General features: G+C 45.3%; 1 protein-coding gene across 1 annotated transcript in view; it reads left to right on the top strand.

Moving 5' to 3' along the window:
- LOC135389005 (hemicentin-2-like) overlaps window positions 1-14506 on the top strand; it is a 217837-nt gene that overhangs the window by 103396 nt on the left and 99935 nt on the right. The window lies entirely within an intron of this gene.

Raw genomic sequence — 14506 nt, forward strand, 5'->3', positions numbered from 1 at the left:
ACAAAGTTAGACATTACAGAGCCCTGAAAGTATCCAAAGTTTCCGACTTGCAAGCATATATTCCGTAACAAGCCACTGTCGTAAAACCGTATTCCGTAAAATCCGAACATATACTATGAGGCTTTCCAAATCTTCGCCTCGTAGGTGGTGACTCAGAGCACACAAAAAGTGCATTGCAACAAACCGTAATGGTATCCGAAGCACTCTGTTCCGTTTGTCGTTGCCTTCCGAAATGGCTGCCGTTGGCGACAGTCGCTTGACGTTTCTGCTCCCGGACCCTTTCTCTGATGATTTGGGTCTCATATGATTTGTTGTACCCATCGATGAGAGCCATTTTCCTTTCTTCGTGTACCGTGACGACGGTGGATTTAGAGGGAGGCCGTTTGTAGCCCGCTCATTTCCTAAAGACCGTTTCGGTTTCTTCTCCTGCCTTTCAACCACTAAGCCTAATCGTTCGCAGCGCCCTCCCCTCTTCTGGCGTAATGGCGGATGAAGGCGGAAACGGAAATGATGCTGTTCTAGTTCCGACCCTGCAGCAAATATAAAAGCGGTTGCGAACGCCGCTGAAAAGTACGTCCTCTCCTAATTACTTATCAATAATGGGTATGCCGTAACTACCAGCGGTTTCGGGGACTGTATATTTTCTGTGCATTTTTTTTCTTTCTTTTTTTTTTCAGTACGGTACTTGCGTGTTTCGATTTGTTGGATGGTAGATGGGACACGCAGGGTTGGTTTTTGTCCTTGTTGTCCTTGGAGTAAGGTGCTATGTACAGTTCTCCCCACTGGCAGGTAGCGTGCTTTCTCAAAATGACATACAGAGATACTGCAGTCGCACGAGAACAGACACTCACGGTCGCCACTTGTATTCCTAAAGTGACGTATACAGTTTTTTGTATTCCTCGTTAGTACTCCAGAGTAACCGTGGATGACTACGAATGGTGTACATACGTGCACAGACCGAGATGGATAGCAGGTGGTGGTGACGAGACCAGCTTGCCGTTGCTGGATAGCACAAAATAATGGTAGACGCGAAAGAGGCCAATGCGCGTCTTTCGTCGGCTTCTTGGGTATCCGTGCCGGCACTTGTGTAGACAGTCGGCTAGCAGGCCCACTGTGAACCTCTGAGGGTATACAGCATGAGGTGGCCACTTCAGTCTTTATTATCACGACGTGTAGTAACTATCAACGAGCGTGTGCTGGTTGCACTTTGCACAACCGCTGGTGGGGGGGCGTACACCCCGACTTTTACGAAATAAGCTCTGATCTTGAACGCCATTAACTTTATTTATTTATTTATTTATTTATTATTTATTGCGTCGCTTAAGCACTGGACACCGGGGGTAGCCTGCCAGTCTGCTGGCCGGCATCAGACCCATCTCATCATCATATTTTTTTTTGTGTGTACGTCACTTGAGATTTGTGCTCCTATTATCCCTCTTGTGCCGCTTCAGATTGCTTTTTGTTACTTTTTTTTTAAATTTGGACATTCGTCCGTAAGGGCCCAGTACGCTTCCAATATATTGGGGCTTCCCATTGAACTGACCCGGAGAAAGATGACCGAAGGATAAACGCCAAAAGAGGCAGCCGGGAACAAAAGCATGTTTATGCCGAGGGGCACCGAAACAGGAAAGCAAACAGATCACGACCATGGGCTACATTTTTCCAACGATGCCCTCCATACGTTATGGTCACGTTCGCTTGTATATAGGAAATAAAAGGAAATGAATAAAGGACAATGTACAGAGGAAAGAAAAGATAACGACACGCTATTATAGTCCCGTGTATCGCGACTTCCGGTCTTTACCTCAGTGCTTCCGGTGTAAAAAACACCACGTGCACGACCTTTCGAAATTGGCCTGCATTCGTCATGACGTAGAACGCGTTACCGAAACGTGGGCCGCGTGCAAGATGTAGCCCACCGACATCAGTTAGGGTAAACAAAGCCTAATCGCTTAAATGATATCACGTGGTCGTCAAGAGTCTGCCAATCACGACTGTGCTTCGGCGACCGTTGCTGTGGAGACGGGTTGCCATCTGTAGCAGATGTAGCTACTTGGATCCACAGAAAGCCTGTGACATCGCGACTGCTTTGGCCACGTGGCCAATTAGGGAGACGAGACATTAAATATGCCTTCTGTACATAGGTGGCGCTGATGCTGTCCCCCACGCCCACCTCCTGGATGATACAACATTCAGTGTATACACACAGCTCGAAAGATGTGTTTTCTGAGAGTACCGTTTGATGTGCAATAGTGAGATCGAAGATGTTCCCACGAATAGGTCTGTTGCCATTATGACACGTGTCGTGTTCCCACGAGGTCACTTACCGACGTTCGCTACTTCTGTGAGGACGAATGGTAGGTTTTTCGCAGACAGTTTTTGTGCTGGCATCTCTATTCCTTTGAAACTACATTTTAAAGAAGTAGGATAGTGTGAAGCTAGCTAGTGGAAGTGTCCATAGGGTATAATCTGTACGCATGGAGAACGAGGTAGGACGAGACAAACACCACTCAAAATCAGCAACAAAGACCTTTAATTTCATTGAACAGAGGCGAATATATCAGGAAGGGAAAGGAGGACGGAGAGGACTGGATTTCACTCGAGGTCGTACAACAGCGCAGAAAAAATGCTCAGCATGCTTTTTAAGGCGATTGCAAAAAGCGCTATTTGTAATTCTCAATGCAGAGACACCATACAGTGAAGACACTGATGCTCCACAGTAATGTTGGTCGACATAGGTGGCATAACAGGCCATACAACATAACAAGTCTTGAAAAACTGCTACTCATGTGACAGGTGGAACATCATGGGCATCTACGTGGACGACTCCCAACGTAGTGGAAGTCGTCAACGCCGAGTGAAATTTCTGACCTCTTCCTGATTGCGTGTGTGCAGCACCACTAGCGGTTCACTGTGTCATATGTTGGGTTCTTCTTCTTCTCCAGCAGTACTTCCAGCTCGAGTGGCTCAGTGGTTTGCGTGCTGGCCACGTCACGTCGAGACTGGGAGGTACCCTGGTTCGAATCCCGGTGCCGGCTGTGCTGTCTGGGGTTTTTTCCTGCACTCTCAGAAAAAAGGATGGAGGAGTTATGCCTTTTAGGAGGTAATATTTGTCGCATATGTTGTGCCTAAAAGGTTGCAAAGTTCTACCTACTACCTCACTCTCTGCCACGAATGATAGGGCTACCACTTCTGATTCGGTGAACGAGGGGGCGTACGCCTTTTTGTAGCAATTTGGATATATGATAATTGCTTTTACCACCCTTTTACACCCTTTATCAGGCGCTACGTTGATCTAGGTGGTAACTATAGAAGTTACCACCTTTTCACACCCTTTTTCCTTAGAGTGTGGGTTTTGCTCAGACGCTTTCAGACATATGTCGGCACAGTTCCCTTAGAAGTCGGCCCGAGACGCACATTCCCCAGTGCCTCAGTCGTGACGTTTCCCACATCTGTGAGGCCGACAACGGCGAGCCTTTTCACCACCATCAATAAAACGACGTCTAGAACTTTAGGGCCTATATCTGGCGCTGGCCTCTTACTCTGCCGCAGTCATCAGTAACACCTACACTACGATCATCGCCCTGCACTCTGAACTTGTATCACTGGGACACGAAGTGGTGTTCCAATGGATTCCGAGCCATGTCGGAATTTCAGGCAATGATCGTGCTGACGCTCTTGCTCGGCAAGCCCACGACGCTGAGCAACCAACTGTCTTTCCCCTTGCGCACTTTATGTGCCAGCTGAAAATCCGCCGCTTCACTGCCAACCGCACACAGCTCTTTCAGCAAGAAGTTATACGAACCAATGCCTTCCTTAAATCCATTGACCCTTTAATGACATATACTGTGCCTGGCCGCATCCCGCGCATCGAGGAATCGCTTCATCGGCTGCGGCTGAATGTGGCCCGAACTCCTCTCCTCCTATTCAAGATGAATCAGCACCCATCACCTCTTTGCCCAACGTGCAACGTAGAAGCCGATGTGCCACACATTCTCATTGCCTGCCAGCGGTACGAAGATCACCGATCGAGTCTCCGGCGCCGCCTTGCTCACATAGGCTACCGAGAGCTTTCCCTCGCGGTGCTACTTGGCCCACGCTGAAGTCACGTCTGCGCTGACACGATTCCTTTCTCTTACTTTGCATTAAACATATCCCCCCCCCCCTATATCTACTCGTGCTTCAAATGTCCCACCTTTGTCTTTTCCGTCGTATTTATCATACAGAGTCTCTCCATTCTCACTACATCAAACCACCTAGCCGCATTTCTGCCAGACTGGATCATTCAGTGAAGGTTTCACGAATATTTTCACGCACCACGTCCTTCGTTCAGTCTTTCTTTACAAAGGATTCCTACAGTATCCTTTGCGGTGCTGTTCCCGATTTTTCCTACAACCCATCTCTATACGCAGTCGTCTGCACGACTATAGGATTCTTCACATGCGATGCATAGCTCTTCTGGATGACAATGTACATATTATTCTGAGTCAATTCGTGCAGTTGTTTCTTAAGGACAACATTGGAGGATTCAACTTCAAAATTTAGAATGTTTACTGTGGATCACAGTTGAAGATGCTGGCTGAGTGTCGACTTCATAGCGGCGTAGCTAAGGCCTATCATCATCAATGGTCCTCCTCATTTTTACCTGAGGGAAGAAGTGACAGTGAACACCCGAAAATAACAACAGCAACAAAATAAAAATGATGGCACGCTGTGTTTTATAGCATAAGTTATGGTGCCCTACCCTGTTAAATGTCCCGTTCCCACACGCACGCTCACAGATCATGTGATTGATTGATTGATTTTTAAAAGAAAAAAAATGGAGATGTCAGTCTCGAGTCACTCAGGACTGGCTACTCTAGGACGCGTTATTAAGAAAGGGAAAGAAAGGGGAAAGAAAGGGAAATTACACAAAACTCGACGCTTTGCAACGGAATGGGAACAGAATAAATGAGAACATCACCACCTAACTTGGCACCGAAAGCGAAATCTCAATGCACAAAAACAAAGAGCGTCACAATCTGTCAGAGAGGTCCGTCGAGACGAGAAATTGCACAAGGGCGCGCATGGCAGGTATGAGCTGATTTGCTGGCCAGCACCCAAGAACCTTTTCGGTGGAATATGGCCGATTATCCAGGCGGGACAGGGACGACACAAGGGTACAACGGTGTGCACTGTACCGCGGGCAGTCTTGGAGTATATGATCCACGTCCTCAACTCCATCACACAGACCGCAGTTGGGGGACGGGACCATGCCGAGCTTAAACAAAAGTCGTCCACTGTATGGAACGTTGAGGCGGAGCCTGTAGATGAGCGACGTGATGGATCGAGGCAGCGCTGACGGCATATAAAAACGGAGATCTGGGTCCACCTTGCGCAGGAACGACGTAGAAGGGACACTGTTGCGCCAGTGTTCGCTGCACAGACGTCTCATAAGAGTACCAATTGCTTGTTTCGCGTCCGCTTGGGTGAAATACGTAGGGTGCGTCAGATCATGTGAATGGAGGCTATATACCATAGCGCATGTTGCACGTCGTACACAGGCCCGTTCTACCAGCCTGGTCCATATCTACCAAGAGATAAAGGACGCCCTTAAACTGTAGCATCAATAATTCGTTATCGAGACACGGCGTCACAAATATCTCTCCCATTGCTGAGCGTACAAACGACACGTCGTGCCTCCTCGATAACAGGCCCTTTTGTCGAGGCGCTTCGATTGCCAGGGCACGAGCCACTTGATTGCGATGCTTAGCCTTACACTCACTATATATTTTGCGTCAGAAATGTGCACCATCTGGTCTCCACCATTTGGCCCCTTTCTGTCCTTGTTTGTAATGAGCGACATGCAGCACTGAACGTACACTCTATGGGGCCATTTTCTTCTACTGATACGTCGTTATCAAAGTTTGTTGCGCTTGTTAGCGAAGCAGGAGAAACACCCTCTACACATAGAAATGGCCTATATTGTATCTCGTGTTTCGCCTTGCAATGTGCCTACGACACAGTGGCAAGCAATGAGTTGTTTCTGTCCGATTGAGCTGTTTGCTTGCTGTGAGTTGCTTATTTTTGTTAACTGGATGCCTATTGTGCGCTGGTGTTGGTGGCGTATCACGAGTTCTGTTTCTGTAATGGGGAAATTTATTTAACATTACGGTGACCAACAACACACATATAGATGTTTTTCAACGTGAGTCGAAGAGAAATTAATCTGCGATGCATTTTAAAAACGAAACAAGAATGGTATTTTTAAGTCCTGCATGTGTTGCTTTGCTCTTCTGTTTCTGTTCACACTTGTTACTTGCAACAAATGCTTTCGGGGGAGTGTGTAAGGCATGCATCTCCATGTTCTTCCTCAGACTGTAATCAAATATGGAATTCTGTCTTCCAATTTTGAGTCGAAGCGACGTCTCTCCTTGAATAGCTTCGAAGTGTCACTCACAACCCAAAAACGAGAGAGGATATAAAACAAAGTGATTGGTGCTTCGTACAAAGATCCGTATGTAAACTTAATGTGTACTACGTGTTATGTATCTGCGTAGATGCTGGATGTGTGTTCGGTTTGGTTATGCAACTGTACGCGCTTAAAACAAAGGTTCCCCACATATATAACGTTGAAGGCCAAACATCGTACAGAGTGATGCATCTATCACTCTTGATTTGTGGAAAGCATGGGACATACGCCTTTTTGTCACGTTGAGACTGGGAGGTACCCGGGTTCGAATCCCGGTGCCGGCTGTGTTTGTCTGGGGTTTTTCCTGGGTTTTCCTCAGATGCTTTCAGACATATGTCGGCACAGTTCCCTTAGAAGTCGGCCCAGGACGCACATTCCCCCAGGGCGTCAGTCGTGACGTTGCCCACCTATGTGAGGCCGACAATGGCGAGCCTTTTCACCACCACCACCACCACCTTGTGACAATTAACATTTCTGCATAAGTGTCACAAAAACGCGTACGCCTCCCGTTTTCAACAAACCAGGGGAGGCAACGATGTCACTCGGGATGATGGTTGGCTAGGAGCGTGCTATGTGGTGAAGTCCATTTTTCATTTCCCCAGGGCGTCAGTCGTGACGTTGCCCACATACGTGAGGCCGACAACGGCAAGCCCTTTCACCATCACCACCACCACCACCACCATCATTTTTCATCTGTTATCACACCATCTCATATCATCCTGGCTACAGTCGTGACGCAGCCCACATGCGTGAGGCCAACAACGGCAAGCCGGTTTTCGTCTCCACCACCACCACCCCACCATCATTTTTAAGAGTGTACGGAGCCACGCACAGCGGTCGAAAGACAGTGGTCACGCTTTCTTATTTTGTTATTTTCTTCTGTCTTCGGCCAAAAACACAGCCACCCCTCCCCCTTCCTGCATGCCTTCTCCCGTTTCTTCATTTCCTTTTCTTTCCTTCGTGACTGCTCATATTTCCCGCGGCGTGTGGGAACTGTCCCACGAGCGGGGGCTTAAAACAGTTGAAGTTTGTCTATTTACGATAGAATACACGGCTTCCTCTGTTCACGGCGTCTTGTCCGCGGGTTATACAGAGCGTCCCAGATCACTGCGAAAATATTCTAAATATGTATATATATAACGTTTTTCGAGATAAAATCAATTGCAATACAGCATATGCTGAAGGGCACTCCGGCAGGAGGGCACCAGCAAACTCCTACGGCAACGTCTTGATGATGATGATGATGATTGAAAGAAAAAAATGGGGATTGCAACGTCTTAATTAACTTTCAACAATTAACTTCTTAATTATAATAGCTACGAGGTTGTCACCAATGAGAACATCTGGTGCCCCCCGTCCCCTGATACCGTTGCCGTTTTCAGAACAAAAACCCGTTCGATAGATCGTCCACAAAAAATTCTTGAAGGAACAACATTTTTTTTTCTTTCACTTACATTATCGTTTCTTGTACCTCTCTGGGTTTCCCTCTCACTCCTTTGTACGTCTTCCCTGTGGGGTCCGCCACAAATCTTTCTCCCGATGGTTCTCAGCTGGTTTCGAACTTTTGCTGTGCCAAACTGCAAAGGCCAATTTTCCCCGCCTGCTTGGCCACACGCACCAGAACCATCTGGATTGCGCGCCTCTGTTCTTCCTCCTCGAAAAAAAAAAAAAAAAAAGAAACAGAACACAAAAAGTGAAATAATAATGAAGAGAAAGTATTGCCGAAGATGAACTCTCTTTAAGACATTTCTATTTTCTTTTCTTTTCTTTGAACAGTGAACAGGAGCTTCTCGGTATCACGTACAGCACCTGTTTACTGTAATTCGGGAGAAAGTACGACGTCTGCTAAAAAAAAAAAATGCTTCTCCGCTTCACGATTACCTGCGTGTTCTCCTTTCACTTATTGTGTTTCTCATACATCGTTCAGCCTGAAGTCTTCTTTACGCACAAAGAAAGGGACGAAAAAGTAATAATAGGGGAAACGTTGTCAGTGGAATGCTCCGTATTAGTTTTCCGGGTTTTTTTTTTTCTTTTTCTTTTTGAGTACAGCGTCAGCAAAGGAACGTTTCGAACAGTCTGTCGCGTAAGCTAAAATAAATGTTGTACCGTATTGTTCGCAATATGGGGAACACCGGGCATTGCACGGATATATATTTCTTTTTATACGAGGGCTGTACCGAAAGTAATGCAAAAGAGGTCACAGCTTCTTTATTAACTGATGCAGATAGTTGAAATTGCGCATGTAGTTGGAGTGGCACTTCCTCTATACAAAGTTGCTACCCTATATATTCTCCATTAAAAGCGATATTACAAAACATGCAACGCTTAACGTCATTCTAGATTCAGGGCCTTCTATAGTGCCAAGCGCTAACATTTTCATTTTGTTTCTTTACCTTTACCAGCAACAGCCTCAGGTAGCTATACGCCGCGAGTTAAGTATGACCATCACCTACGCCCATGGTGATCTGTCTGTGTTCCCCAGCCTGAACATTCTTCAATGTACGTTGAAATCTCGGTGTGCACGGGCACAGCTATAAGCGCAGGGAACTCATTACAGCGATACTCTTCGTGAGTGGCAGCATGGTAGAGATGTCTGCATGAGCCGCCTTTGTTTAGCGTTTAAAAAAAATGAAGCAAACAGGCAAAGAATGGTTTATATTAGCGTTGGAAAATCCATCGTAGAGACAAAGTCTATCAAAATAGAGTCGGCCCATAGATCTCAATATGGGATAAAAATTCAGACCAAGAAAATCGGCTGCATCCTTGGGCATTGTGCCAATCGCGATGAAATGCGGTAGTTTTACATCCCCAATTTTTTCTTTATTCACATCACATCACATCACATCAGTTTTATACGACCACCGTTCGCGGTAAATTTTTTTGTCACGTGACCACTGTTCGCGTTCATATAACGCCACGGACGGACCTACGTGGTGGTTTGCCCTTTAACGCTACTGCTTTAAAAATCGTGTTTGCGTATTAGCAGGCGCGTATTAGAGCAGTGGCGTTGAAACCTGCACTTCGCTATAAAAGTATCAAAACTCCTTCCGTCGAACTTTAATGACTACAATTTAATTGGCAGCTTGCAGTTTGTCGTTTCCCCTGCATTCGACCAAGACCTCATACCTACTAATTAGAAACCACATTCTCATATTTTTTCTATTTCATATACGTCAGCGTGGGAGCGAGAGCTCTGTCTTCCAGCAGAATTACTGCATTCCCCCCTTGCATCCTCTTCGAGCTGCAACCAGAAATTCGATTTTCTCATTAAGGTCCACGCGTGAAAACCTCATTACTGAACGCATTACTGCATTAAATGATAACGAATTCGCACTGGAAAACAAGTACAGTTGCTATTAAAAATCGAAGTCGAAGTGAATGAGGCTCCTGCACCAAGGACTCAACCCTCACTGTACTCCTGTTTGTTCTGCTTTCCAATATCGGGCTGGGGAGGATAAAAGAAGCACGTGACCCCCGTTGATGGTAACACTATCTCTCCATGCCTGATTTGCTGGTCAGGTATAATGAACGTAAAAGAGCCAGTCTCTCTTACTTGATTCCTTACATGTGTAGGAGTCGTATTTTTCTTCTATTGGAATCTCCTGTCGTCGTTGGTCTTTTCTGGTGTACCGACTGTGAAGAATGATGGTCCCGTGACAAATTGTTTCTTCTAATGAGTGAAAATGAGATGCTCTTTGGTTCGATTAATTGCGGTGTACCGTGTCGTGATGTGTTCTGGGGTATTCAACAGTGGGCATTTACTTCCTTGTTCTACTTTGTGTATCGTGCAAACGTCAGCTGGAAACAGGGCGGATAGAGTCATGGGCACTAGCAACTGAGAAATGATACATGACATGACATGACATGACATGACATTGAAATAATACAGAAATAATTGTTGATTCAGATAATAGCCTCACTTCACTAGGCTCTCCAACATCGGTCAATTCAATTTTGAAATTGAATTTCAATTGCAACCTAGGTCGCATTATCCTTTAGCACCCATTAGAGGCTGGATGTTCCCGTCGTAGTGAAGTGACAATCGAAATATCGTCAATATTTTGCTCTAAACTATCGTTAGAACCACGACTAATCCAAAGTATACGCAGATTAAAGGGCGGTCGCATCTGTTCCAGTCGATTTCGAAACTATAGTGTCTTTTTATTCCTCCTGAACCGCGGTATCAAGAACCCCACGTGAAATAGTGGCGCAGTTTGACTGTTATGGAATCCATGACAAGAGCAGACGCCGGATGTTGAGAGTATCCTGGAATTCCTTCTCTGGAAAAACGGGAAAACGTCACTCGCTAAGAACCAATGAGTGCGCGACCTTGAGAAAAGGAATGCCGCGGCCGTGCGGGCGTCTCATAGAGTTACGGGGCGCCTGCATGGTGCATTTCCTCCTCCGAGCGCCGCCCTCTCACTCCTCCGCTTAGGGAGTGACGTCACGCCGTCGGAGTTTCTGCGGCCACTGAAGCAGCGCTGACCTTTAACAATTCATTTATTTAATTCTATTTATTTTATTTATTTATTAATTTAATTTAATTTAATTAGCACTTTTCGGACACACACACACACAAAAAGAGCCATGTAGACTGTCGTCCGATGTCGAACATTGTGGTATCGGTTTCATAGATGCGTTTCCAGATGCGACCGTCCCTCAAACTATACCACGTTTTTTACGAACGTGCCCCAGGTGGCGGTATCGAAAAGTTTTCTTTTTAGTGAGAATCCTTGAGACATCGGCCAAGAACTGAGCAGTGAGCGGCTCATTTGCATGTGCTCATTAACTAAATAAAACTCCTAACTTTTAAATTTTGTTTAGAACGCCTTCGGAACCTCTGTCTTACCGATCAGATCCTTTAGCGAAAAAATTCCAGCAAAAGCCCGCGTAAACACGTACTGTTTTTTGCAGTAATTAATTGGTCTCGGTTTGCATTTTTCGTGCGCGGAGCAGCGTACGAATGCGCTCTTTCGTTCAGCTATGCGGCTGTCAATTACGTCTTCATCGGCTGGTTCGCGCACGGGGATGACGGAAGATAAGGAGCAGACAGAAGTGTCGTTACGGTGCATTCGTCATCATCACGATAAAGGCACCCTACCCCGCTGTTCCTTATCTTCCGTCACCCCCCCCCCCCCCCTTGTGCGTGAACCAGGCGGTTGAACATGTAATTGACAGCCGGGTATCTCAGCGAAAGAGCGCATTGGTATGCTCCTCCGCGCAAGAAAAATTCGAACGGATACCAGTTAATTACTCTAAAAATCAGTATGTGTCGACGCAGGGTCTTGCTGGAATATTTTTCGCTGAAGGTTCCGATCGGTAAACCAGAGGTTACGAAAGTGCCCGAAGTAAAAGTTAAAAGTTAGGAGTTTTATTTAGTTAATGAGGAGCCACTGACTCCTTGCTTCTTGGTTGATGTCTCAGATATGCTCACTGAACAGAAAGTTTTTCGTTAGCGCCACCTGTTTACGAATTATTCAGCCGGAGGACCCTCTTTGAAAAACACGGTATACGCAGTTATTGCAATGTTTTATGAGATAGTACACCAATATCAACGTATCTTTATTTTTCCATATAGCTTCAATAAACTCTAGTGGTAGATTACGACAAGAAGTAAAACTGAAACGATTCGAAGCGTGGGCTTCAAATTCCGCAAAATCCTTTCGCTTCACTATTTTTTTTTTATTTCCTTCACGTTGTAGGCTGTGCAAACAAGGATATACACATTTCACCTCCCTGTGTGAACGAAAACTCAAAAGAACAGGCAGAACTAATGTAAAGGCTTCCTTGGGTAAACATCGGGCTTTTACTACGAGTCAATACTTGAGTGTAGGGCGGGGTTCATCGACCGTACAAGTATGCTGACGGAGTAAAAAGTTCGCCGTCTGCAACAAAAAGAGTTGCATTAGATGAAGGATCATTATACACCAGGAATCAATATTCAAATGTGAACCGAGGTGATGCTAAGATGATACCACTCTGGCACGGCGAACCTAAGTAAGCATTTTCACGGTCGACGGTCTCCACAGTGTCAATATTTGTGCAGCTCCACGCACGTCTCTCTTACTGTTGTTTTCTCCTTTTGAACAGAACTAGAATAAAGCCATTGAAGCAGGTGCGCGGAGGAATGGGAGATATGGTACCGTGTTCCAAAATGATTTGTATTTTAATGCGACGGAAACAGTTCGATATGATTGTTCCGTGCATGACGGCTTGTAACCAGCTTTCTTTCCTTTCATTTTTTTTTTTATGTTAGCATTCCGTTTTCAGATTAAACCCGCTAAAATCTGTTTTGATCCCGACTTGCATCATCGGTACTTTCGGTAAAGCTCCAAAACCCCCAAAACGAACTTGAAAAATTTTCGAATTCCGTCAATAATACGGGCACTGGAGAACGCTAAGCACTGCACACTCAGCACAGCCGCTCGACATTTCGTGTGCACCTGAAATGCAAGGAGCCCTCTAGTTTTACTCTCTTTTTTTATTTTCACCCGATATCGCCCAATTTTTCCCTATTTTAGAGATCCCGAAATAGAACCCGAAAGCACGAGGGTGTTATTAGGACCACTAGAAAGTTTTCAGACGAGTTTTTGCTCTCCAGTGAACCTCACCTTTATAAATTTTGGACATTAAAGTAGGTGAAAATATCAACCAAATAACTTTTGGATTCTATCGGTTTTGACCAATTGTTTTACCATGAGCTTCGAGTGCAAAAGTTGATAAATGAAAGACAAATATGAGATAAATGGACAGATAAATAAAGGTAAATGGAAAGATAAAGAAAAACTAGTTCTCACAATGCCACTGTTTCTGTTACTTGACCTGAATGTTGGTTGCGAGAACAGAGTATGTTAGCGCTCAACCTCACTACTTCTGCTTTCAATCGCGCCAGTATGTTTAGAAAAAAATTCAGTGGCGTTTCAGCAGTAAATGCGAGAGAAATGCGTTAGCATTAAGCGCCTTTTCCGGTCTATATTTGACTTCCGGTTGCCCACTTCCCGTCCCACCTGACTTTTGTTTGTCCGCCTCCGGTCTATACTTGACTTCCGGTTGTCCACTTCCGGTCTAACCTGACTTCCGGTTGTCCGCCTCCAGTCTATACTTGACTTCCGGTTGTCCACTTCCGGTCTAACCTGACTTCCGGTTGTCCGCCTCCGGTCTATACTTGACTTCCGGTTGTCCACTTCCGGTCTAACCTGACTTCCGGTTCGACACTTTCAATTACGATATGTAAGTCCATTGAATTACCCTTTAATTAGCCTCAATTACTTTCAGTTGCCCTGTAGTTACCCTTTAATTACCTCAGGTAACCACAGGTTACCTGAGGTAGTGTTGAATTTCATTTAATTCCCTGTAATTACGTTTACTGGCTTTCATTACTCTTAATTTCTCTAATTGTCGTTACATACCGTTAATTGCTCTTCCCTCTTACTCTTAATTACCTTCAACTACTTCAATTTCAAATCATTTACCTCCATTTCCGTTTAACCTCTTATATCCGTCCACTTATACCTCTGCCTCGGCGAGGCTTCACCATGCCATACACAGGCATACCACACACATACATAGAGCTTTTTTTCATTTGAACACTCCTAAATGCTAACGCATTAAAAATGCAAGTTGCTGAAGTGATGCCATCGAAAATAGGAATCGCAGTTTTTACTTGATGTTGATGTGTATGTCAAAAAAGTTATGGGAGCATTACGAAAAGAAGATCCGTGTGCGGCATTCGTCCTGATTTATTCGTGCTACGCTATGTGCAAGCACTCATAAAGTTTTGATTATGTGCATGCAATGTTTCAACTTGCTAAAGATTCGCCAGCTCTCCTAGTAAATAGTTTAGCGACACATCACTACTTGATGCTGTAGGAACCCTGCGTAGTATTGCTCTCTGCCGTTTTAATGCATCGAGTCAACGAAGTTGTTTGTCAGTATGAAACTTTAATTTATTGAGAGGCGTTTGTGTGCAGAAAAGCCACGGCAAGAATTCGTTCGGACGCTGTGCCGTAGGCTATGTCCTTACAAAAAATTTTTGTTGGGTATTGTTACACGCTA

Source organism: Ornithodoros turicata, chromosome 3 (assembly GCF_037126465.1).
Source record: "Ornithodoros turicata isolate Travis chromosome 3, ASM3712646v1, whole genome shotgun sequence".
NCBI classification, from domain to species: domain Eukaryota; kingdom Metazoa; phylum Arthropoda; class Arachnida; order Ixodida; family Argasidae; genus Ornithodoros; species Ornithodoros turicata.